Below are 26,608 nucleotides of genomic sequence, written 5' to 3'. Positions count from 1 at the left end.
CTGCATGTATGGAACGTTCCCTTTATTTTTAAATTAGTTGGTAAAAGGAATATTAAAGCGTTGTATTGCTTTTTTTTTCAGTTGTGAAAACAAGATGGTGGAAAGCAAGGGCTGTATTAACCTGAAATATACCCGAAAACGTGTTGGAAGGGTGAAAGACAAGGTAATAATTAGTAAAAACTTACCTAGAAATTTAAATTAAGAACTGTTACACAATAGGGTTTTTTAAGTTATTCAGTAATCGGAGGCGGTGTACGTGAAGGCACTGTTTATCTGAAACACTCCGTACTTCTACCAGATATTATCGATAACATTTACTATAACAAATCTTTTTTTTTCTTTAATTCTTTCTTAATACTTGTACAATATATAATCCTTAAGCCTTATGAGAGTACTCATCTCCTAGTTTATTAGAAAAAGATATAAAAATCTTTGTATGGAACTGTGCTCTCCACAGTTCCAGCAGTGTGATATTTTGATATTGTGCAGATGTTTTGTTTTCTTTCGTCTGTTTATTGAAAGAGGTTGTTCGGAAGCTACACGTGAGGCTGTAAGGAGAGAGAGCACTGTTGCTTCTACAGTGCCGACCCTGGTGCGGAACTGTGCTCTGAACAGTTCCAGCAGTGTGATATTTTAATATTGTGTAGATGTTTCGTTTTGTTTAGTCTGTTTATTGAAAGAAGGGGTTCAGAAGCAACACGAGAGGCTGTAAGGTAGTGTGAGCACTGTTACTTCTGCAGTGCCGACTCTGGTTAACGATTTATTTTTTTATTCTGCATGTATGGAACGTTCCCTTTATTTTTAAATTAGTTGGTAAAAGGAATATTAAAGCGTTGTATTGTTTTTTTTTCAGTTGTGAAAACAAGATGGTGGAAAGCAAGGGCTGTATTAACCTGAAATATACCCGAAAACGTGTTGGAAGGGTGAAAGACAAGGTAATAATTAGTAAAAACTTACCTAGAAATTTAAATTAAGAACTGTTACACAATAGGGTTTTTTAAGTTATTCAGTAATCGGAGGCGGTGTACGTGAAGGCACTGTTTATCTGAAACACACCGTACTTCTACCAGATATTATCGATAACATTTACTATAACAAATCTTTTTTTTTCTTGAATTCTTTCTTTATACTTGTACAATATACAATCCTTAAGCCTTATGAGAGTACTCATCTCCTAGTTTATTAGAAAAAGATATAAAAATCTTTGTATGGAACTGTGATCTCCACAGTTCTAGCAGTGTGATATTTTCATATTGTGCAAATATTTTGTTTTTTTGGTCTGTTTATTGAAAGTAGGGGTTCGGAGGCAACACGTGAGCTTTAAGGAGAGAGAGCACTGTTACTTCTGCAGTGCCGACCCTGGTGCGGAACTGTGCTCTCCACAGTTCCAGCAGTGTGATATTTTGATATTGTGCAGATGTTTTGTTTTGTTTGGTCTGTTTATTGAAAGTAGGGGTTCGGAAGCAACACGTGAGGCTGTAAGGAGAGAGAGCACTGTTACTTCTGCAGTGCCGACCCTGGTGCGGAACTGTGCTGTCCACAGTTCCAGCAGTGTGATATTTTGATATTGTGCAGATGTTTTGTTTTGTTTGGTCTGTTTATTGAAAGTAGGGGTTCGGAAGCAACACGTGAGGCTGTAAGGAGAGAGAGCACTGTTACTTCTGCAGTGCCGACCCTGGTGCGGAACTGTGCTTTCCACAGTTCCAGCAGTGTGATATTTTGATATTGTGCAGATGTTTTGTTTTGTTTGGTCTGTTTGTTGAAAGTAGGGGTTCGGAAGCAACACGCGAGGCTTTAAGGAGAGAGAGCACTGTTACTTCTGCAGTGCCGACACTAGTGCGGAACTGTGCTTTCCACAGTTCCAGCAGTGTGATATTTTGATATTGTGCAGATGTTTTGTTTTGTTTGGGATGTTTGTTGAAAGTAGGGGTTCGGAAGCAACACGTGAGGCTTTAAGGAGAGAGAGCACTGTTACATCTGCAGTGCCGACCCTGGTGCGGAACTGTGCTGTCCACAGTTCCAGCAGTGTGATATTTTGATATTGTGCAGATGTTTTGTTTTCTTTGGTCTGTTTATTGAAAGTAGGGGTTCGGAAGCAACACGTGAGGCTTTACGGAGAGAGAGCACTGTTGCTTCTACAGTGCCGACCCTGGTGCGGAACTGTGCTCTGAACAGTTCCAGCAGTGTGATATTTTAATATTGTGTAGATGTTTCGTTTTGTTTAGTCTGTTTATTGAAAGAAGGGGTTCAGAAGCAACACGAGAGGCTGTAAGGTAGTGTGAGCACTGTTACTTCTGCAGTGCCGACTCTGGTTAACGATTTATTTTTTTATTCTGCATGATTGGAACGTTCCCTTTATTTTTAAATTAGTTGGTAAAAGGAATATTAAAGCGTTGTATTGTTTTTTTTTCAGTTGTGAAAACAAGATGGTGGAAAGCAAGGGCTGTATTAACCTGAAATATACCCGAAAACGTGTTGGAAGGGTGAAAGACAAGGTAATAATTAGTAAAAACTTACCTAGAAATTTAAATTAAGAACTGTTACACAATAGGGTTTTTTAAGTTATTCAGTAATCGGAGGCGGTGTACGTGAAGGCACTGTTTATCTGAAACACTCCGTACTTCTACCAGATATTATCGATAACATTTACTATAACAAATCTTTTTTTTTCTTGAATTCTTTCTTTATACTTGTACAATATACAATCCTTAAGCCTTATGAGAGTACTCATCTCCTAGTTTATTAGAATAAGATATAAAAATCTTTGTATGGAACTGTGATCTCCACAGTTCCAGCAGTGTGATATTTTGATATTGTGCAGATGTTTTGTTTTGTTTGGGATGTTTGTTGAAAGTAGGGGTTCGGAAGCAACACGTGAGGCTTTAAGGAGAGAGAGCACTGTTACATCTGCAGTGCCGACCCTGGTGCGGAACTGTGCTGTCCACAGTTCCAGCAGTGTGATATTTTGATATTGTGCAGATGTTTTGTTTTCTTTGGTCTGTTTATTGAAAGTAGGGGTTCGGAAGCAACACGTGAGGCTTTACGGAGAGAGAGCACTGTTGCTTCTACAGTGCCGACCCTGGTGCGGAACTGTGCTCTGAACAGTTCCAGCAGTGTGATATTTTAATATTGTGTAGATGTTTCGTTTTGTTTAGTCTGTTTATTGAAAGAAGGGGTTCAGAAGCAACACGAGAGGCTGTAAGGTAGTGTGAGCACTGTTACTTCTGCAGTGCCGACTCTGGTTAACGATTTATTTTTTTATTCTGCATGATTGGAACGTTCCCTTTATTTTTAAATTAGTTGGTAAAAGGAATATTAAAGCGTTGTATTGTTTTTTTTTCAGTTGTGAAAACAAGATGGTGGAAAGCAAGGGCTGTATTAACCTGAAATATACCCGAAAACGTGTTGGAAGGGTGAAAGACAAGGTAATCATTGTTTTTTTTTCAGTTGTGAAAACAAGATGGTGGAAAGCAAGGGCTGTATTAACCTGAAATATACCCGAAAACGTGTTGGAAGGGTGAAAGACAAGGTAATAATTAGTAAAAACTTACCTAGAAATTTAAATTAAGAACTGTTACACAATAGGGTTTTTTAAGTTATTCAGTAATCGGAGGCGGTGTACGTGAAGGCACTGTTTATCTGAAACACTCCGTACTTCTACCAGATATTATCGATAACATTTACTATAACAAATCTTTTTTTTTCTTGAATTCTTTCTTTATACTTGTACAATATACAATCCTTAAGCCTTATGAGAGTACTCATCTCCTAGTTTATTAGAATAAGATATAAAAATCTTTGTATGGAACTGAGATCTCCACAGTTCCAGCAGTGTGATATTTTGATATTGTGCAGATGTTTTGTTTTTTTTTGTCTGTTTATTGAAAGAAGGGGTTGTGAAGCTACACGTGAGGCTGTAAGGAGAGAGAGCACTGTTACTTCCGCAGTGTCGACCCTGGTGCGGAACTGTGCTGTCCACAGTTCCAGCAGTGTGATATTTTGATATTGTGCAAATATTTTGTTTTTTTGGTCTGTTTATTGAAAGTAGGGGTTCGGAGGCAACACGTGAGGCTGTAAGGAGAGAGAGCACTGTTAATTCTGCAGTACCGACCCTGGTGCGGAACTGTGCTCTCCACAGTTCCAGCAGTGTGATATTTTGATATTGTGCAAATATTTTGTTTTTTTGGTCTGTTTATTGAAAGTAGGGGTTCGGAGGCAACACGTGAGGCTGTAAGGAGAGAGAGCACTGTTAATTCTGCAGTACCGACCCTGGTGCGGAACTGTGCTCTCCACAGTTCCAGCAGTGTGATATTTTGATATTGTGCAGATGTTTTGTTTTGTTTGGTCTGTTTGTTGAAAGTAGGGGTTCGGAAGCAACACGTGAGGCTTTAAGGAGAGAGAGCACTGTTACTTCTGCAGTGCCGACACTAGTGCGGAACTGTGCTTTCCACACTTCCAGCAGTGTGATATTTTGATATTGTGCAGATGTTTTGTTTTGTTTGGGATGTTTGTTGAAAGTAGGGGTTCGGAAGCAACACGTGAGGCTTTAAGGAGAGAGAGCACTGTTACATCTGCAGTGCCGACCCTGGTGCGGAACTGTGCTCTAAACAGTTCCAGCAGTGTGATATTTTGATATTGTGCAGATGTTTTGTTTTTTTTTGGTCTGTTTATTGAAAGAAGGGGTTGTGAAGCTACACGTGAGGCTGTAAGGAGAGAGAGCACTGTTACTTCTGCAGTGCCGACCCTGGTGCGGAACTGTGCTGTCCACAGTTCCAGCAGTGTGATATTTTGATATTGTGCAAATATTTTGTTTTTTTGGTCTGTTTATTGAAAGTAGGGGTTCGGAGGCAACACGTGAGGCTTTAAGGAGAGAGAGCACTGTTACTTCTGCAGTGCCGACCCTGGTGCGGAACTGTGCTCTCCACAGTTCCAGCAGTGTGATATTTTGATATTGTGCAGATGTTTTGTTTTGTTTGGTCTGTTTATTGAAAGAAGGGGTTGTGAAGCTACACGTGAGGCTGTAAGGAGAGAGAGCACTGTTACTTCCGCAGTGTCGACCCTGGTGCGGAACTGTGCTGTCCACAGTTCCAGCAGTGTGATATTTTGATAATGTGCAAATATTTTGTTTTTTTGGTCTGTTTATTGAAAGTAGGGGTTCGGAGGCAACACGTGAGGCTTTAAGGAGAGAGAGCACTGTTAATTCTGCAATGCCGACCCTGGTGCGGAACTGTGTTCTCCACAGTTCCAGCAGTGTGATATTTTGATATTGTGCAGATGTTTTGTTTTGTTTGGTCTGTTTGTTGAAAGTAGGGGTTCGGAAGCAACACGTGAGGCTTTAAGGAGAGAGAGCACTGTTACTTCTGCAGTGCCGACACTAGTGCGGAACTGTGCTTTCCACAGTTCCAGCAGTGTGATATTTTGATATTGTGCAGATGTTTTGTTTTGTTTGGGATGTTTGTTGAAAGTAGGGGTTCGGAAGCAACACGTGAGGCTTTAAGGAGAGAGTGCACTGTTACATCTGCAGTGCCGACCCTGGTGCGGAACTGTGCTGTCCACAGTTCCAGCAGTGTGATATTTTGATATTGTGCAGATGTTTTGTTTTCTTTGGTCTGTTTATTGAAAGTAGGGGTTCGGAAGCAACACGTGAGGCTTTACGGAGAGAGAGCACTGTTGCTTCTACAGTGCCGACCCTGGTGCGGAACTGTGCTCTGAACAGTTCCAGCAGTGTGATATTTTGATATTGTGCAGATGTTTTGTTTTTTTGGTCTGTTTATTGAAAGAAGGGGTTGTGAAGCTACACGTGAGGCTGTAAGGAGAGAGAGCACTGTTACTTCTGCAGTGTCGACCCTGGTGCGGAACTGTGCTGTCCACAGTTCCAGCAGTGTGATATTTTGATATTGGCAAATATTTTGTTTTTTTGGTCTGTTTATTGAAAGTAGGGGTTCGGAGGCAACACGTGAGGCTTTAAGGAGAGAGAGCACTGTTACTTCTGCAGTGCCGACCCTGGTGCGGAACTGTGCTCTCCACAGTTCCAGCAGTGTGATATTTTGATATTGTGCAGATGTTTTGTTTTGTTTGGTCTGTTTATTGAAAGTAGGGGTTCGGAAGCAACACGTGAGGCTGTAAGGAGAGAGAGCACTGTTAATTCTGCAATGCCGACCCTGGTGCGGAACTGTGCTCTCCACAGTTCCAGCAGTGTGATATTTTGATATTGTGCAGATGTTTTGTTTTGTTTGGTCTGTTTGTTGAAAGTAGGGGTTCGGAAGCAACACGTGAGGCTTTAAGGAGAGAGAGCACTGTTACTTCTGCAGTGCCGACACTAGTGCGGAACTGTGCTTTCCACAGTTCCAGCAGTGTGATATTTTGATATTGTGCAGATGTTTTGTTTTGTTTGGGATGTTTGTTGAAAGTAGGGGTTCGGAAGCAACACGTGAGGCTTTACGGAGAGAGAGCACTGTTGCTTCTACAGTGCCGACCCTGGTGCGGAACTGTGCTCTGAACAGTTCCAGCAGTGTGATATTTTAATATTGTGTAGATGTTTCGTTTTGTTTAGTCTGTTTATTGAAAGAAGGGGTTCAGAAGCAACACGAGAGGCTGTAAGGTAGTGTGAGCACTGTTACTTCTGCAGTGCCGACTCTGGTTAACGATTTATTTTTTTATTCTGCATGATTGGAACGTTCCCTTTATTTTTAAATTAGTTGGTAAAAGGAATATTAAAGCGTTGTATTGTTTTTTTTTCAGTTGTGAAAACAAGATGGTGGAAAGCAAGGGCTGTATTAACCTGAAATATACCCGAAAACGTGTTGGAAGGGTGAAAGACAAGGTAATAATTAGTAAAAACTTACCTAGAAATTTAAATTAAGAACTGTTACACAATAGGGTTTTTTAAGTTATTCAGTAATCGGAGGCGGTGTACGTGAAGGCACTGTTTATCTGAAACACTCCGTACTTCTACCAGATATTATCGATAACATTTACTATAACAAATCTTTTTTTTTCTTGAATTCTTTCTTTATACTTGTACAATATACAATCCTTAAGCCTTATGAGAGTACTCATCTCCTAGTTTATTAGAATAAGATATAAAAATCTTTGTATGGAACTGTGATCTCCACAGTTCCAGCAGTGTGATATTTTGATATTGTGCAGATGTTTTGTTTTGTTTGGGATGTTTGTTGAAAGTAGGGGTTCGGAAGCAACACGTGAGGCTTTAAGGAGAGAGAGCACTGTTACATCTGCAGTGCCGACCCTGGTGCGGAACTGTGCTGTCCACAGTTCCAGCAGTGTGATATTTTGATATTGTGCAGATGTTTTGTTTTCTTTGGTCTGTTTATTGAAAGTAGGGGTTCGGAAGCAACACGTGAGGCTTTACGGAGAGAGAGCACTGTTGCTTCTACAGTGCCGACCCTGGTGCGGAACTGTGCTCTGAACAGTTCCAGCAGTGTGATATTTTAATATTGTGTAGATGTTTCGTTTTGTTTAGTCTGTTTATTGAAAGAAGGGGTTCAGAAGCAACACGAGAGGCTGTAAGGTAGTGTGAGCACTGTTACTTCTGCAGTGCCGACTCTGGTTAACGATTTATTTTTTTATTCTGCATGATTGGAACGTTCCCTTTATTTTTAAATTAGTTGGTAAAAGGAATATTAAAGCGTTGTATTGTTTTTTTTTCAGTTGTGAAAACAAGATGGTGGAAAGCAAGGGCTGTATTAACCTGAAATATACCCGAAAACGTGTTGGAAGGGTGAAAGACAAGGTAATAATTAGTAAAAACTTACCTAGAAATTTAAATTAAGAACTGTTACACAATAGGGTTTTTTAAGTTATTCAGTAATCGGAGGCGGTGTACGTGAAGGCACTGTTTATCTGAAACACTCCGTACTTCTACCAGATATTATCGATAACATTTACTATAACAAATCTTTTTTTTTCTTGAATTCTTTCTTTATACTTGTACAATATACAATCCTTAAGCCTTATGAGAGTACTCATCTCCTAGTTTATTAGAATAAGATATAAAAATCTTTGTATGGAACTGTGATCTCCACAGTTCCAGCAGTGTGATATTTTGATATTGTGCAGATGTTTTGTTTTTTTTTGTCTGTTTATTGAAAGAAGGGGTTGTGAAACTACACGTGAGGCTGTAAGGAGAGAGAGCACTGTTACTTCTGCAGTGCCGACCCTGGTGCGGAACTGTGCTCTCCACAGTTCCAGCAGTGTGATATTTTGATATTGTGCAGATGTTTTGTTTTGTTTGGTCTGTTTATTGAAAGTAGGGATTCGGAAGCAACACGTGAGGCTGTAAGGAGAGAGAGCACTGTTAATTCTGCAGTGCCGACCCTGGTGCGGAACTGTGCTCTCCACAGTTCCAGCAGTGTAATATTTTGATATTGTGCAGATGTTTTGTTTTGTTTGGTCTGTTTGTTGAAAGTAGGGGTTCGGAAGCAACACGTGAGGCTTTAAGGAGAGAGAGCACTGTTGCTTCTACAGTGCCGACCCTGGTGCGGAACTGTGCTCTAAACAGTTCCAGCAGTGTGATATTTTGATATTGTGCAGATGTTTTGTTTTTTTTTGGTCTGTTTATTGAAAGAAGGGGTTGTGAAGCTACACGTGAGGCTGTAAGGAGAGAGAGCACTGTTACTTCTGCAGTGCCGACCCTGATGCGGAACTGTGCTGTCCACAGTTCCAGCAGTGTGATATTTTGATATTGTGCAAATATTTTGTTTTTTTGGTCTGTTTATTGAAAGTAGGGGTTCGGAGGCAACACGTGAGGCTTTAAGGAGAGAGAGCACTGTTACTTCTGCAGTGCCGACCCTGGTGCGGAACTGTGCTCTCCACAGTTCCAGCAGTGTGATATTTTGATATTGTGCAGATGTTTTGTTTTGTTTGGTCTGTTTATTGAAAGTAGGGGTTCGGAAGCAACACGTGAGGCTGTAAGGAGAGAGAGCACTGTTAATTCTGCAGTGCCGACCCTGGTGCGGAACTGTGCTCTCCACAGTTCCAGCAGTGTGATTTTTTGATATTGTGCAGATGTTTTGTTTTGTTTGGTCTGTTTATTGAAAGTAGGGGTTCGGAAGCAACACGTGAGGCTTTAAGGAGAGAGAGCACTGTTGCTTCTACAGTGCCGACCCTGGTGCGGAACTGTGCTCTAAACAGTTCCAGCAGTGTGATATTTTGATATTGTGCAGATGTTTTGTTTTGTTTGGTCTGTTTATTGAAAGTAGGGGTTCGGAAGCAATGTTGGAAGGGTGAAAGACAAGGTAATAATTAGTAAAAACTTACCTAGAAATTTAAATTAAGAACTGTTACACAATAGGGTTTTTTAAGTTATTCAGTAATCGGAGGCGGTGTACGTGAAGGCACTGTTTATCTGAAACACTCCGTACTTCTACCAGATATTATCGATAACATTTACTATAACAATTCTTTTTTTTCTTTAATTCTTTCTTTATACTTGTACAATATACAATCCTTAAGCCTTATGACAGTAGTCATCTCCTAGTTTATTAGAAAAATATATAAAAATCTTTGTATGGAACTGTGATCTCCACAGTTCCAGCAGTGTGATATTTTGATATTGTGCAGATGTTTTGTTTTTTTGGTCTGTTTATTGAAAGAAGGGGTTGTGAAGCTACACGTGAGGCTGTAAGGAGAGAGAGCACTGTTACTTCTGCAGTGTCGACCCTGGTGCGGAACTGTGCTGTCCACAGTTCCAGCAGTGTGATATTTTGATATTGTACAAATATTTTGTTTTTTTGGTCTGTTTATTGAAAGTAGGGGTTCGGAGGCAACACGTGAGGCTTTAAGGAGAGAGAGCACTGTTACTTCTGCAGTGCCGACCCTGGTGCGGAACTGTGCTCTCCACAGTTCCAGCAGTGTGATATTTTGATATTGTGCAGATGTTTTGTTTTGTTTGGTCTGTTTATTGAAAGTAGGGGTTCGGAAGCAACACGTGAGGCTGTAAGGAGAGAGAGCACTGTTAATTCTGCAGTGCCGACCCTGGTGCGGAACTGTGCTCTCCACAGTTCCAGCAGTGTGATATTTTGATATTGTGCAGATGTTTTGTTTTGTTTGGTCTGTTTGTTGAAAGTAGGGGTTCGGAAGCAACACGTGAGGCTTTAAGGAGAGAGAGCACTGTTACTTCTGCAGTGCCGACACTAGTGCGGAACTGTGCTTTCCACAGTTCCAGCAGTGTGATATTTTGATATTGTGCAGATGTTTTGTTTTGTTTGGGATGTTTGTTGAAAGTAGGGGTTCGGAAGCAACACGTGAGGCTTTAAGGAGAGAGAGCACTGTTACATCTGCAGTGCCGACCCTGGTGCGGAACTGTGCTGTCCACAGTTCCAGCAGTGTGATATTTTGATATTGTGTAGATGTTTCGTTTTGTTTAGTCTGTTTATTGAAAGAAGGGGTTCAGAAGCAACACGAGAGGCTGTAAGGTAGTGTGAGCACTGTTACTTCTGCAGTGCCGACTCTGGTTAACGATTTATTTTTTTATTCTGCATGATTGGAACGTTCCCTTTATTTTTAAATTAGTTGGTAAAAGGAATATTAAAGCGTTGTATTGTTTTTTTTTCAGTTGTGAAAACAAGATGGTGGAAAGCAAGGGCTGTATTAACCTGAAATATACCCGAAAACGTGTTGGAAGGGTGAAAGACAAGGTAATAATTAGTAAAAACTTACCTAGAAATTTAAATTAAGAACTGTTACACAATAGGGTTTTTTAAGTTATTCAGTAATCGGAGGCGGTGTACGTGAAGGCACTGTTTATCTGAAACACTCCGTACTTCTACCAGATATTATCGATAACATTTACTATAACAAATCTTTTTTTTTCTTGAATTCTTTCTTTATACTTGTACAATATACAATCCTTAAGCCTTATGAGAGTACTCATCTCCTAGTTTATTAGAATAAGATATAAAAATCTTTGTATGGAACTGTGATCTCCACAGTTCCAGCAGTGTGATATTTTGATATTGTGCAGATGTTTTGTTTTTTTTTGTCTGTTTATTGAAAGAAGGGGTTGTGAAGCTACACGTGAGGCTGTAAGGAGAGAGAGCACTGTTACTTCTGCAGTGCCGACCCTGGTGCGGAACTGTGCTCTCCACAGTTCCAGCAGTGTGATATTTTGATATTGTGCAGATGTTTTGTTTTCTTTCGTCTGTTTATTGAAAGTAGGGGTTCGGAAGCAACACGTGAGGCTTTAAGGAGAGAGAGCACTGTTACTTCTGCAGTGCCGACCCTGGTGCGGAACTGTGCTGTCCACAGTTCCAGCAGTGTGATATTTTGATATTGTGCAGATGTTTTGTTTTCTTTCGTCTGTTTATTGAAAGTAGGGGTTCGGAAGCAACACGTGAGGCTTTAAGGAGAGAGAGCACTGTTGCTTCTACAGTGCCGACCCTGGTGCGGAACTGTGCTCTAAACAGTTCCAGCAGTGTGATATTTTAATATTGTGCAGATGTTTCGTTTTGTTTGGTCTGTTTATTGAAAGAAGGGGTTCAGAAGCAACACGAGAGGCTGTAAGGTAGTGTGAGCACTGTTACTTCTGCAGTGCCGACTCTGGTAACGATTTATTTTTTTATTCTGCATGTATGGAACGTTCCCTTTATTTTTAAATTAGTTGGTAAAAGGAATATTAAAGCGTTGTATTGCTTTTTTTTTCAGTTGTGAAAACAAGATGGTGGAAAGCAAGGGCTGTATTAACCTGAAATATACCCGAAAACGTGTTGGAAGGGTGAAAGACAAGGTAATAATTAGTAAAAACTTACCTAGAAATTTAAATTAAGAACTGTTACACAATAGGGTTTTTTAAGTTATTCAGTAATCGGAGGCGGTGTACGTGAAGGCACTGTTTATCTGAAACACTCCGTACTTCTACCAGATATTATCGATAACATTTACTATAACAAATATTTTTTTTTCTTTAATTCTTTCTTTATACTTGTACAATATATAATCCTTAAGCCTTATGAGAGTACTCATCTCCTAGTTTATTAGAAAAAGATATAAAAATCTTTGTATGGAACTGTGCTCTCCACAGTTCCAGCAGTGTGATATTTTGATATTGTGCAGATGTTTTGTTTTCTTTCGTCTGTTTATTGAAAGAGGTTGTTCGGAAGCTACACGTGAGGCTGTAAGGAGAGAGAGCACTGTTGCTTCTACAGTGCCGACCCTGGTGCGGAACTGTGCTCTGAACAGTTCCAGCAGTGTGATATTTTAATATTGTGTAGATGTTTCGTTTTGTTTAGTCTGTTTATTGAAAGAAGGGGTTCAGAAGCAACACGAGAGGCTGTAAGGTAGTGTGAGCACTGTTACTTCTGCAGTGCCGACTCTGGTTAACGATTTATTTTTTTATTCTGCATGTATGGAACGTTCCCTTTATTTTTAAATTAGTTGGTAAAAGGAATATTAAAGCGTTGTATTGTTTTTTTTTCAGTTGTGAAAACAAGATGGTGGAAAGCAAGGGCTGTATTAACCTGAAATATACCCGAAAACGTGTTGGAAGGGTGAAAGACAAGGTAATAATTAGTAAAAACTTACCTAGAAATTTAAATTAAGAACTGTTACACAATAGGGTTTTTTAAGTTATTCAGTAATCGGAGGCGGTGTACGTGAAGGCACTGTTTATCTGAAACACACCGTACTTCTACCAGATATTATCGATAACATTTACTATAACAAATCTTTTTTTTTCTTGAATTCTTTCTTTATACTTGTACAATATACAATCCTTAAGCCTTATGAGAGTACTCATCTCCTAGTTTATTAGAAAAAGATATAAAAATCTTTGTATGGAACTGTGATCTCCACAGTTCTAGCAGTGTGATATTTTCATATTGTGCAAATATTTTGTTTTTTTGGTCTGTTTATTGAAAGTAGGGGTTCGGAGGCAACACGTGAGCTTTAAGGAGAGAGAGCACTGTTACTTCTGCAGTGCCGACCCTGGTGCGGAACTGTGCTCTCCACAGTTCCAGCAGTGTGATATTTTGATATTGTGCAGATGTTTTGTTTTGTTTGGTCTGTTTATTGAAAGTAGGGGTTCGGAAGCAACACGTGAGGCTGTAAGGAGAGAGAGCACTGTTACTTCTGCAGTGCCGACCCTGGTGCGGAACTGTGCTGTCCACAGTTCCAGCAGTGTGATATTTTGATATTGTGCAGATGTTTTGTTTTGTTTGGTCTGTTTATTGAAAGTAGGGGTTCAGATGCAACACGTGAGGCTGTAAGGAGAGAGAGCACTGTTACTTCTGCAGTGCCGACCCTGGTGCGGAACTGTGCTTTCCACAGTTCCAGCAGTGTGATATTTTGATATTGTGCAGATTTTTTTGTTTTGTTTGGTCTGTTCATTGAAAGAAGGGGTTCGGAAGCAACACGTGAGGCTTTAAGGAGAGAGAGCACTGTTGCTTCTACAGTGCCGACCCTGGTACGGAACTGTGCTCTAAACAGTTCCAGCAGTGTGATATTTTGATATTGTGCAGATGTTTTGTTTTGTTTGGTCTGTTTATTGAAAGTAGGGGTTCGGAAGCAATTTTGGAAGGGTGAAAGACAAGGTAATAATTAGTAAAAACTTACCTAGAAATTTAAATTAAGAACTGTTACACAATAGGGTTTTTTAAGTTATTCAGTAATCGGAGGCGGTGTACGTGAAGGCACTGTTTATCTGAAACACTCCGTACTTCTACCAGATATTATCGATAACATTTACTATAACAAATCTTTTTTTTCTTTAATTCTTTCTTTATACTTGTACAATATACAATCCTTAAGCCTTATGACAGTAGTCATCTCCTAGTTTATTAGAAAAATATATAAAAATCTTTGTATGGAACTGTGATCTCCACAATTCCAGCAGTGTGATATTTTGATATTGTGCAGATGTTTTGTTTTTTTGGTCTGTTTATTGAAAGAAGGGGTTGTGAAGCTACACGTGAGGCTGTAAGGAGAGAGAGCACTGTTACTTCTGCAGTGCCGACCCTGGTGCGGAACTGTGCTCTCCACAGTTCCAGCAGTGTGATATTTTGATATTGTGCAGATGTTTTGTTTTCTTTCGTCTGTTTATTGAAAGTAGGGGTTCGGAAGCAACACGTGAGGCTTTAAGGAGAGAGAGCACTGTTACTTCTGCAGTGCCGACCCTGGTGCGGAACTGTGCTGTCCACAGTTCCAGCAGTGTGATATTTTGATATTGTGCAGATGTTTTGTTTTCTTTCGTCTGTTTATTGAAAGTAGGGGTTCGGAAGCAACACGTGAGGCTTTAAGGAGAGAGAGCACTGTTGCTTCTACAGTGCCGACCCTGGTGCGGAACTGTGCTCTAAACAGTTCCAGCAGTGTGATATTTTAATATTGTGCAGATGTTTCCTTTTGTTTGGTCTGTTTATTGAAAGAAGGGGTTCAGAAGCAACACGAGAGGCTGTAAGGTAGTGTGAGCACTGTTACTTCTGCAGTGCCGACTCTGGTAACGATTTATTTTTTTATTCTGCATGTATGGAACGTTCCCTTTATTTTTAAATTAGTTGGTAAAAGGAATATTAAAGCGTTGTATTGCTTTTTTTTTCAGTTGTGAAAACAAGATGGTGGAAAGCAAGGGCTGTATTAACCTGAAATATACCCGAAAACGTGTTGGAAGGGTGAAAGACAAGGTAATAATTAGTAAAAACTTACCTAGAAATTTAAATTAAGAACTGTTACACAATAGGGTTTTTTAAGTTATTCAGTAATCGGAGGCGGTGTACGTGAAGGCACTGTTTATCTGAAACACTCCGTACTTCTACCAGATATTATCGATAACATTTACTATAACAAATCTTTTTTTTTCTTTAATTCTTTCTTTATACTTGTACAATATATAATCCTTAAGCCTTATGAGAGTACTCATCTCCTAGTTTATTAGAAAAAGATATAAAAATCTTTGTATGGAACTGTGATCTCCACAGTTCCAGCAGTGTGATATTTTGATATTGTGCAGATGTTTTGTTTTTTTGGTCTGTTTATTGAAAGAAGGGGTTGTGAAGCTACACGTGAGGCTGTAAGGAGAGAGAGCACTGTTACTTCTGCAGTGCCGACCCTGGTGCGGAACTGTGCTGTCCACAGTTCCAGCAGTGTGATATTTTGATATTGTGCAAATATTTTGTTTTTTTGGTCTGTTTATTGAAAGTAGGGGTTCGGAGGCAACACGTGAGGCTTTAAGGAGAGAGAGCACTGTTACTTCTGCAGTGCCGACCCTGGTGCGGAACTGTGCTCTCCACAGTTCCAGCAGTGTGATATTTTGATATTGTGCAGATGTTTTGTTTTGTTTGGTCTGTTTATTGAAAGTAGGGGTTCGGAAGCAACACGTGAGGCTGTAAGGAGAGAGAGCACTGTTAATTCTGCAGTGCCGACCCTGGTGCGGAACTGTGCTCTCCACAGTTCCAGCAGTGTGATATTTTGATATTGTGCAGATGTTTTGTTTTGTTTGGTCTGTTTATTGAAAGTAGGGGTTCGGAAGCAAAACGTGAGGCTGTAAGGAGAGAGAGCACTGTTAATTCTGCAGTGCCGACCCTGGTGCGGAACTGTGCTCTCCACAGTTCCAGCAGTGTGATATTTTGATATTGTGCAGATGTTTTGTTTTGTTTGGTCTGTTTGTTGAAAGTAGGGGTTCGGAAGCAACACGTGAGGCTTTAAGGAGAGAGAGCACTGTTACATCTGCAGTGCCGACCCTGGTGCGGAACTGTGCTGTCCACAGTTCAAGCAGTGTGATATTTTGATATTGTGCAGATGTTTTGTTTTCTTTGGTCAGTTTATTGAAAGTAGGGGTTCGGAAGCAACACGTGAGGCTTTACGGAGAGAGAGCACTGTTGCTTCTACAGTGCCGACCCTGGTGCGGAACTGTGCTCTGAACAGTTCCAGCAGTGTGATATTTTGATATTGTGCAGATGTTTTGTTTTGTTTGGTCTGTTTATTGAAAGTAGGGGTTCGGAAGCAACACGTGAGGCTGTAAGGAGAGAGAGCACTGTTACTTCTGCAGTGCCGACCCTGGTGCGGAACTGTGCTGTCCACAGTTCCAGCAGTGTGATATTTTGATATTGTGCAGATGTTTTGTTTTGTTTGGTCTGTTTATTGAAAGTAGGGGTTCGGAAGCAACACGTGAGGCTGTAAGGAGAGAGAGCACTGTTACTTCTGCAGTGCCGACCCTGGTGCGGAACTGTGCTTTCCACAGTTCCAGCAGTGTGATATTTTGATATTGTGCAGATTTTTTTGTTTTGTTTGGTCTGTTCATTGAAAGAAGGGGTTCGGAAGCAACACGTGAGGCTTTAAGGAGAGAGAGCACTGTTGCTTCTACAGTGCCGACCCTGGTACGGAACTGTGCTCTAAACAGTTCCAGCAGTGTGATATTTTGATATTGTGCAGATGTTTTGTTTTGTTTGGTCTGTTTATTGAAAGTAGGGGTTCGGAAGCAATTTTGGAAGGGTGAAAGACAAGGTAATAATTAGTAAAAACTTACCTAGAAATTTAAATTAAGAACTGTTACACAATAGGGTTTTTTAAGTTATTCAGTAATCGGAGGCGGTGTACGTGAAGGCACTGTTTATCTGAAACACTCCGTACTTCTACCAGATATTATCGATAACATTTACTATAACAAATCTTTTTTTTCTTTAATTCTTTCTTTATACTTGTACAATATACAATCCTTAAGCCTTATGACAGTAGTCATCTCCTAGTTTATTAGAAAAATATATAAAAATCTTTGTATGGAACTGTGATCTCCACAATTCCAGCAGTGTGATATTTTGATATTGTGCAGATGTTTTGTTTTCTTTCGTCTGTTTATTGAAAGTAGGGGTTCGGAAGCAACACGTGAGGCTTTAAGGAGAGAGAGCACTGTTACTTCTGCAGTGCCGACCCTGGTGCGGAACTGTGCTGTCCACAGTTCCAGCAGTGTGATATTTTGATATTGTGCAGATGTTTTGTTTTCTTTCGTCTGTTTATTGAAAGTAGGGGTTCGGAAGCAACACGTGAGGCTTTAAGGAGAGAGAGCACTGTTGCTTCTACAGTGCCGACCCTGGTGCGGAACTGTGCTCTAAACAGTTCCAGCAGTGTGATATTTTAATATTGTGCAGATGTTTCGTTTTGTTTGGTCTGTTTATTGAAAGAAGGGGTTCAGAAGCAACACGAGAGGCTGTAAGGTAGTGTGAGCACTGTTACTTCTGCAGTGCCGACTCTGGTAACGATTTATTTTTTTATTCTGCATGTATGGAACGTTCCCTTTATTTTTAAATTAGTTGGTAAAAGGAATATTAAAGCGTTGTATTGCTTTTTTTTTCAGTTGTGAAAACAAGATGGTGGAAAGCAAGGGCTGTATTAACCTGAAATATACCCGAAAACGTGTTGGAAGGGTGAAAGACAAGGTAATAATTAGTAAAAACTTACCTAGAAATTTAAATTAAGAACTGTTACACAATAGGGTTTTTTAAGTTATTCAGTAATCGGAGGCGGTGTACGTGAAGGCACTGTTTATCTGAAACACTCCGTACTTCTACCAGATATTATCGATAACATTTACTATAACAAATCTTTTTTTTTCTTTAATTCTTTCTTTATACTTGTACAATATATAATCCTTAAGCCTTATGAGAGTACTCATCTCCTAGTTTATTAGAAAAAGATATAAAAATCTTTGTATGGAACTGTGATCTCCACAGTTCCAGCAGTGTGATATTTTGATATTGTGCAGATGTTTTGTTTTTTTGGTCTGTTTATTGAAAGAAGGGGTTGTGAAGCTACACGTGAGGCTGTAAGGAGAGAGAGCACTGTTACTTCTGCAGTGCCGACCCTGGTGCGGAACTGTGCTGTCCACAGTTCCAGCAGTGTGATATTTTGATATTGTGCAAATATTTTGTTTTTTTGGTCTGTTTATTGAAAGTAGGGGTTCGGAGGCAACACGTGAGGCTTTAAGGAGAGAGAGCACTGTTACTTCTGCAGTGCCGACCCTGGTGCGGAACTGTGCTCTCCACAGTTCCAGCAGTGTGATATTTTGATATTGTGCAGATGTTTTGTTTTGTTTGGTCTGTTTATTGAAAGTAGGGGTTCGGAAGCAACACGTGAGGCTGTAAGGAGAGAGAGCACTGTTAATTCTGCAGTGCCGACCCTGGTGCGGAACTGTGCTCTCCACAGTTCCAGCAGTGTGATATTTTGATATTGTGCAGATGTTTTGTTTTGTTTGGTCTGTTTATTGAAAGTAGGGGTTCGGAAGCAAAACGTGAGGCTGTAAGGAGAGAGAGCACTGTTAATTCTGCAGTGCCGACCCTGGTGCGGAACTGTGCTCTCCACAGTTCCAGCAGTGTGATATTTTGATATTGTGCAGATGTTTTGTTTTGTTTGGTCTGTTTGTTGAAAGTAGGGGTTCGGAAGCAACACGTGAGGCTTTAAGGAGAGAGAGCACTGTTACATCTGCAGTGCCGACCCTGGTGCGGAACTGTGCTGTCCACAGTTCAAGCAGTGTGATATTTTGATATTGTGCAGATGTTTTGTTTTCTTTGGTCAGTTTATTGAAAGTAGGGGTTCGGAAGCAACACGTGAGGCTTTACGGAGAGAGAGCACTGTTGCTTCTACAGTGCCGACCCTGGTGCGGAACTGTGCTCTGAACAGTTCCAGCAGTGTGATATTTTGATATTGTGCAGATGTTTTGTTTTGTTTGGTCTGTTTATTGAAAGTAGGGGTTCGGAAGCAACACGTGAGGCTGTAAGGAGAGAGAGCACTGTTACTTCTGCAGTGCCGACCCTGGTGCGGAACTGTGCTGTCCACAGTTCCAGCAGTGTGATATTTTGATATTGTGCAGATGTTTTGTTTTGTTTGGTCTGTTTATTGAAAGTAGGGGTTCGGAAGCAACACGTGAGGCTGTAAGGAGAGAGAGCACTGTTACTTCTGCAGTGCCGACCCTGGTGCGGAACTGTGCTTTCCACAGTTCCAGCAGTGTGATATTTTGATATTGTGCAGATTTTTTTGTTTTGTTTGGTCTGTTCATTGAAAGAAGGGGTTCGGAAGCAACACGTGAGGCTTTAAGGAGAGAGAGCACTGTTGCTTCTACAGTGCCGACCCTGGTACGGAACTGTGCTCTAAACAGTTCCAGCAGTGTGATATTTTGATATTGTGCAGATGTTTTGTTTTGTTTGGTCTGTTTATTGAAAGTAGGGGTTCGGAAGCAATTTTGGAAGGGTGAAAGACAAGGTAATAATTAGTAAAAACTTACCTAGAAATTTAAATTAAGAACTGTTACACAATAGGGTTTTTTAAGTTATTCAGTAATCGGAGGCGGTGTACGTGAAGGCACTGTTTATCTGAAACACACCGTACTTCTACCAGATATTATCGATAACATTTACTATAACAAATCTTTTTTTTTCTTGAATTCTTTCTTTATACTTGTACAATATACAATCCTTAAGCCTTATGAGAGTACTCATCTCCTAGTTTATTAGAAAAAGATATAAAAATCTTTGTATGGAACTGTGATCTCCACAGTTCTAGCAGTGTGATATTTTCATATTGTGCAAAGATTTTGTTTTTTTGGTCTGTTTATTGAAAGTAGGGGTTCGGAGGCAACACGTGAAGCTTTAAGGAGAGAGAGCACTGTTACTTCTGCAGTGCCGACCCTGGTGCGGAACTGTGCTCTCCACAGTTCCAGCAGTGTGATATTTTGATATTGTGCAGATGTTTTGTTTTGTTTGGTCTGTTTATTGAAAGTAGGGGTTCGGAAGCAACACGTGAGGCTTTAAGGAGAGAGAGCACTGTTGCTTCTACAGTGCCGACCCTGGTACGGAACTGTGCTCTAAACAGTTCCAGCAGTGTGATATTTTGATATTGTGCAGATGTTTTGTTTTGTTTGGTCTGTTTATTGAAAGTAGGGGTTCGGAAGCAATTTTGGAAGGGTGAAAGACAAGGTAATAATTAGTAAAAACTTACCTAGAAATTTAAATTAAGAACTGTTACACAATAGGGTTTTTTAAGTTATTCAGTAATCGGAGGCGGTGTACGTGAAGGCACTGTTTATCTGAAACACTCCGTACTTCTACCAGATATTATCGATAACATTTACTATAACAAATCTTTTTTTTCTTTAATTCTTTCTTTATACTTGTACAATATACAATCCTTAAGCCTTATGACAGTAGTCATCTCCTAGTTTATTAGAAAAATATATAAAAATCTTTGTATGGAACTGTGATCTCCACAATTCCAGCAGTGTGATATTTTGATATTGTGCAGATGTTTTGTTTTTTTGGTCTGTTTATTGAAAGAAGGGGTTGTGAAGCTACACGTGAGGCTGTAAGGAGAGAGAGCACTGTTACTTCTGCAGTGCCGACCCTGGTGCGGAACTGTGCTGTCCACAGTTCCAGCAGTGTGATATTTTGATATTGTGCAAATATTTTGTTTTTTTGGTCTGTTTATTGAAAGTAGGGGTTCGGAGGCAACACGTGAGGCTTTAAGGAGAGAGAGCACTGTTACTTCTGCAGTGCCGACCCTGGTGCGGAACTGTGCTCTCCACAGTTCCAGCAGTGTGATATTTTGATATTGTGCATATGTTTTGTTTTGTTTGGTCTGTTTATTGAAAGTAGGGGTTCGGAAGCAACACGTGAGGCTGTAAGGAGAGAGAGCACTGTTAATTCTGCAGTGCCGACCCTGGTGCGGAACTGTGCTCTCCACAGTTCCAGCAGTGTGATATTTTGATATTGTGCAGATGTTTTGTTTTGTTTGGTCTGTTTATTGAAAGTAGGGGTTCGGAAGCAAAACGTGAGGCTGTAAGGAGAGAGAGCACTGTTAATTCTGCAGTGCCGACCCTAGTGCGGAACTGTGCTCTCCACAGTTCCAGCAGTGTGATATTTTGATATTGTGCAGATGTTTTGTTTTCTTTCGTCTGTTTATTGAAAGTAGGGGTTCGGAAGCAACACGTGAGGCTTTAAGGAGAGAGAGCACTGTTGCTTCTACAGTGCCGACCCTGGTGCGGAACTGTGCTCTAAACAGTTCCAGCAGTGTGATATTTTAATATTGTGCAGATGTTTCGTTTTGTTTGGTCTGTTTATTGAAAGAAGGGGTTCAGAAGCAACACGAGAGGCTGTAAGGTAGTGTGAGCACTGTTACTTCTGCAGTGCCGACTCTGGTAACGATTTATTTTTTTATTCTGCATGTATGGAACGTTCCCTTTATTTTTAAATTAGTTGGTAAAAGGAATATTAAAGCGTTGTATTGCTTTTTTTTTCAGTTGTGAAAACAAGATGGTGGAAAGCAAGGGCTGTATTAACCTGAAATATACCCGAAACCGTGTTGGAAGGGTGAAAGACAAGGTAATAATTAGTAAAAACTTACCTAGAAATTTAAATTAAGAACTGTTACACAATAGGGTTTTTTAAGTTATTCAGTAATCGGAGGCGGTGTACGTGAAGGCACTGTTTATCTGAAACACTCCGTACTTCTACCAGATATTATCGATAACATTTACTATAACAAATCTTTTTTTTTCTTTAATTCTTTCTTTATACTTGTACAATATATAATCCTTAAGCCTTATGAGAGTACTCATCTCCTAGTTTATTAGAAAAAGATATAAAAATCTTTGTATGGAACTGTGATCTCCACAGTTCCAGCAGTGTGATATTTTGATATTGTGCAGATGTTTTGTTTTTTTGGTCTGTTTATTGAAAGAAGGGGTTGTGAAGCTACACGTGAGGCTGTAAGGAGAGAGAGCACTGTTACTTCTGCAGTGCCGACCCTGGTGCGGAACTGTGCTGTCCACAGTTCCAGCAGTGTGATATTTTGATATTGTGCAAATATTTTGTTTTTTTGGTCTGTTTATTGAAAGTAGGGGTTCGGAGGCAACACGTGAGGCTTTAAGGAGAGAGAGCACTGTTACTTCTGCAGTGCCGACCCTGGTGCGGAACTGTGCTCTCCACAGTTCCAGCAGTGTGATATTTTGATATTGTGCAGATGTTTTGTTTTGTTTGGTCTGTTTATTGAAAGTAGGGGTTCGGAAGCAACACGTGAGGCTGTAAGGAGAGAGAGCACTGTTAATTCTGCAGTGCCGACCCTGGTGCGGAACTGTGCTCTCCACAGTTCCAGCAGTGTGATATTTTGATATTGTGCAGATGTTTTGTTTTGTTTGGTCTGTTTATTGAAAGTAGGGGTTCGGAAGCAAAACGTGAGGCTGTAAGGAGAGAGAGCACTGTTAATTCTGCAGTGCCGACCCTGGTGCGGAACTGTGCTCTCCACAGTTCCAGCAGTGTGATATTTTGATATTGTGCAGATGTTTTGTTTTGTTTGGTCTGTTTGTTGAAAGTAGGGGTTCGGAAGCAACACGTGAGGCTTTAAGGAGAGAGAGCACTGTTACATCTGCAGTGCCGACCCTGGTGCGGAACTGTGCTGTCCACAGTTCCAGCAGTGTGATATTTTGATATTGTGCAGATGTTTTGTTTTCTTTGGTCAGTTTATTGAAAGTAGGGGTTCGGAAGCAACACGTGAGGCTTTACGGAGAGAGAGCACTGTCGCTTCTACAGTGCCGACCCTGGTGCGGAACTGTGCTCTGAACAGTTCCAGCAGTGTGATATTTTAATATTGTGTAGATGTTTCGTTTTGTTTAGTCTGTTTATTGAAAGAAGGGGTTCAGAAGCAACACGAGAGGCTGTAAGGTAGTGTGAGCACTGTTACTTCTGCAGTGCCGACTCTGGTTAACGATTTATTTTTTTATTCTGCATGTATGGAACGTTCCCTTTATTTTTAAATTAGTTGGTAAAAGGAATATTAAAGCGTTGTATTGTTTTTTTTTCAGTTGTGAAAACAAGATGGTGGAAAGCAAGGGCTGTATTAACCTGAAATATACCCGAAAACGTGTTGGAAGGGTGAAAGACAAGGTAATAATTAGTAAAAACTTACCTAGAAATTTAAATTAAGAACTGTTACACAATAGGGTTTTTTAAGTTATTCAGTAATCGGAGGCGGTGTACGTGAAGGCACTGTTTATCTGAAACACACCGTACTTCTACCAGATATTATCGATAACATTTACTATAACAAATCTTTTTTTTTCTTGAATTCTTTCTTTATACTTGTACAATATACAATCCTTAAGCCTTATGAGAGTACTCATCTCCTAGTTTATTAGAAAAAGATATAAAAATCTTTGTATGGAACTGTGATCTCCACAGTTCTAGCAGTGTGATATTTTCATATTGTGCAAATATTTTGTTTTTTTGGTCTGTTTATTGAAAGTAGGGGTTCGGAGGCAACACGTGAAGCTTTAAGGAGAGAGAGCACTGTTACTTCTGCAGTGCCGACCCTGGTGCGGAACTGTGCTCTCCACAGTTCCAGCAGTGTGATATTTTGATATTGTGCAGATGTTTTGTTTTGTTTGGTCTGTTTATTGAAAGTAGGGGTTCGGAAGCAACACGTGAGGCTGTAAGGAGAGAGAGCACTGTTACTTCTGCAGTGCCGACCCTGGTGCGGAACTGTGCTGTCCACAGTTCCAGCAGTGTGATATTTTGATATTGTGCAGATGTTTTGTTTTGTTTGGTCTGTTTATTGAAAGTAGGGGTTCGGAAGCAACACGTGAGGCTGTAAGGAGAGAGAGCACTGTTACTTCTGCAGTGCCGACCCTGGTGCGGAACTGTGCTTTCCACAGTTCCAGCAGTGTGATATTTTGATATTGTGCAGATTTTTTTGTTTTGTTTGGTCTGTTCATTGAAAGAAGGGGTTCGGAAGCAACACGTGAGGCTTTAAGGAGAGAGAGCACTGTTGCTTCTACAGTGCCGACCCTGGTACGGAACTGTGCTCTAAACAGTTCCAGCAGTGTGATATTTTGATATTGTGCAGATGTTTTGTTTTGTTTGGTCTGTTTATTGAAAGTAGGGGTTCGGAAGCAACACGTGAGGCTTTAAGGAGAGAGAGCACTGTTGCTTCTACAGTGCCGACCCTGGTGCGGAACTGTGCTCTAAACAGTTCCAGCAGTGTGATATTTTGATATTGTGCAGATGTTTTGTTTTGTTTGGTCTGTTTATTGAAAGTAGGGGTTCGGAAGCAACACGTGAGGCTTTAAGGAGAGAGAGCACTGTTGCTTCTACAGTGCCGACCCTGGTGCGGAACTGTGCTCTAAACAGTTCCAGCAGTGTGATATTTTGATATTGTGCAGATGTTTTGTTTTGTTTGGTCTGTTTATTGAAAGTAGGGGTTCGGAAGCAATGTTGGAAGGGTGAAAGACAAGGTAATAATTAGTAAAAACTTACCTAGAAATTTAAATTAAGAACTGTTACACAATAGGGTTTTTTAAGTTATTCAGTAATCGGAGGCGGTGTACGTGAAGGCACTGTTTATCTGAAACACTCCGTACTTCTACCAGATATTATCGATAACATTTACTATAACAAATCTTTTTTTTTCTTGAATTCTTTCTTTATACTTGTACAATATACAATCCTTAAGCCTTATGAGAGTACTCATCTCCTAGTTTATTAGAAAAAGATATAAAAATCTTTGTATGGAACTGTGATCTCCACAGTTCTAGCAGTGTGATATTTTCATATTGTGCAAATATTTTGTTTTTTTGGTCTGTTTATTGAAAGTAGGGGTTCGGAGGCAACACGTGAAGCTTTAAGGAGAGAGAGCACTGTTACTTCTGCAGTGCCGACCCTGGTGCGGAACTGTGCTCTCCACAGTTCCAGCAGTGTGATATTTTGATATTGTGCAGATGTTTTGTTTTGTTTGGTCTGTTTATTGAAAGTAGGGGTTCGGAAGCAACACGTGAGGCTGTAAGGAGAGAGAGCACTGTTACTTCTGCAGTGCCGACCCTGGTGCGGAACTGTGCTGTCCACAGTTCCAGCAGTGTGATATTTTGATATTGTGCAGATGTTTTGTTTTGTTTGGTCTGTTTATTGAAAGTAGGGGTTCGGAAGCAACACGTGAGGCTGTAAGGAGAGAGAGCACTGTTACTTCTGCAGTGCCGACCCTGGTGCGGAACTGTGCTTTCCACAGTTCCAGCAGTGTGATATTTTGATATTGTGCAGATTTTTTTGTTTTGTTTGGTCTGTTCATTGAAAGAAGGGGTTCGGAAGCAACACGTGAGGCTTTAAGGAGAGAGAGCACTGTTGCTTCTACAGTGCCGACCCTGGTACGGAACTGTGCTCTAAACAGTTCCAGCAGTGTGATATTTTGATATTGTGCAGATGTTTTGTTTTGTTTGGTCTGTTTATTGAAAGTAGGGGTTCGGAAGCAATTTTGGAAGGGTGAAAGACAAGGTAATAATTAGTAAAAACTTACCTAGAAATTTAAATTAAGAACTGTTACACAATAGGGTTTTTTAAGTTATTCAGTAATCGGAGGCGGTGTACGTGAAGGCACTGTTTATCTGAAACACTCCGTACTTCTACCAGATATTATCGATAACATTTACTATAACAAATCTTTTTTTTCTTTAATTCTTTCTTTATACTTGTACAATATACAATCCTTAAGCCTTATGACAGTAGTCATCTCCTAGTTTATTAGAAAAATATATAAAAATCTTTGTATGGAACTGTGATCTCCACAATTCCAGCAGTGTGATATTTTGATGTTGTTCAGATGTTTTGTTTTTTTTGGTCTGTTTCTTGAAAGAAGGGGTTCGGAAGCAACACCTGAGTCTGTAAGGAGAGAGAGCACTGTTACTTATGCAGTGCCGACCCTGGTGCGGAACTGGGCTCTCCACAGTTCCAGCAGTGTGATATTTTGATATTGTGCAGATGTTTTGTTTTGTTTGGTCTGTTTATTGAAAGAGGTTGTTCGGAAGCTACACGTGAGGCTGTAAGGAGAGAGAGCACTGTTACCTCTGCAGTGCCGACCCAGGTGCGGAACTGTGCTCTCCACAGTTCCAGCAGTGTGATATTTTGATATTGTGCAGATGTTTTGTTTTGTTTGGTCTGTTTATTGAAAGTAGGGGTTCGGAAGCAACACGTGAGGCTTTAAGGAGAGAGAGCACTGTTGCTTCTACAGTGCCGACCCTGGTGCGGAACTGTGCTCTAAACAGTTCCAGCAGTGTGATATTTTGATATTGTGCAGATGTTTTGTTTTGTTTGGTCTGTTTATTGAAAGTAGGGGTTCGGAAGCAATGTTGGAAGGGTGAAAGACAAGGTAATAATTAGTAAAAACTTACCTAGAAATTTAAATTAAGAACTGTTACACAATAGGGTTTTTTAAGTTATTCAGTAATCGGAGGCGGTGTACGTGAAGGCACTGTTTATCTGAAACACTCCGTACTTCTACCAGATATTATCGATAACATTTACTATAACAAATCTTTTTTTTCTTTAATTCTTTCTTTATACTTGTACAATATACAATCCTTAAGCCTTATGACAGTAGTCATCTCCTAGTTTATTAGAAAAATATATAAAAATCTCTGTATGGAACTGTGATCTCCACAGTTCCAGCAGTGTGATATTTTGATGTTGTTCAGATGTTTTGTTTTTTTGGTCTGTTTATTGAAAGAAGGGGTTCGGAAGCAACACGTGAGTCTGTAAGGAGAGAGAGCACTGTTACTTATGCAGTGCCGACCCTGGTGCGGAACTGGGCTCTCCACAGTTCCAGCAGTGTGATATTTTGATATTGTGCAGATGTT

This window comes from Lycorma delicatula, chromosome 2 (genome assembly GCF_047948215.1).
Source record: "Lycorma delicatula isolate Av1 chromosome 2, ASM4794821v1, whole genome shotgun sequence".
NCBI lineage: Eukaryota > Metazoa > Arthropoda > Insecta > Hemiptera > Fulgoridae > Lycorma > Lycorma delicatula.
Note: the sequence above shows the minus strand (reverse complement) of the source record.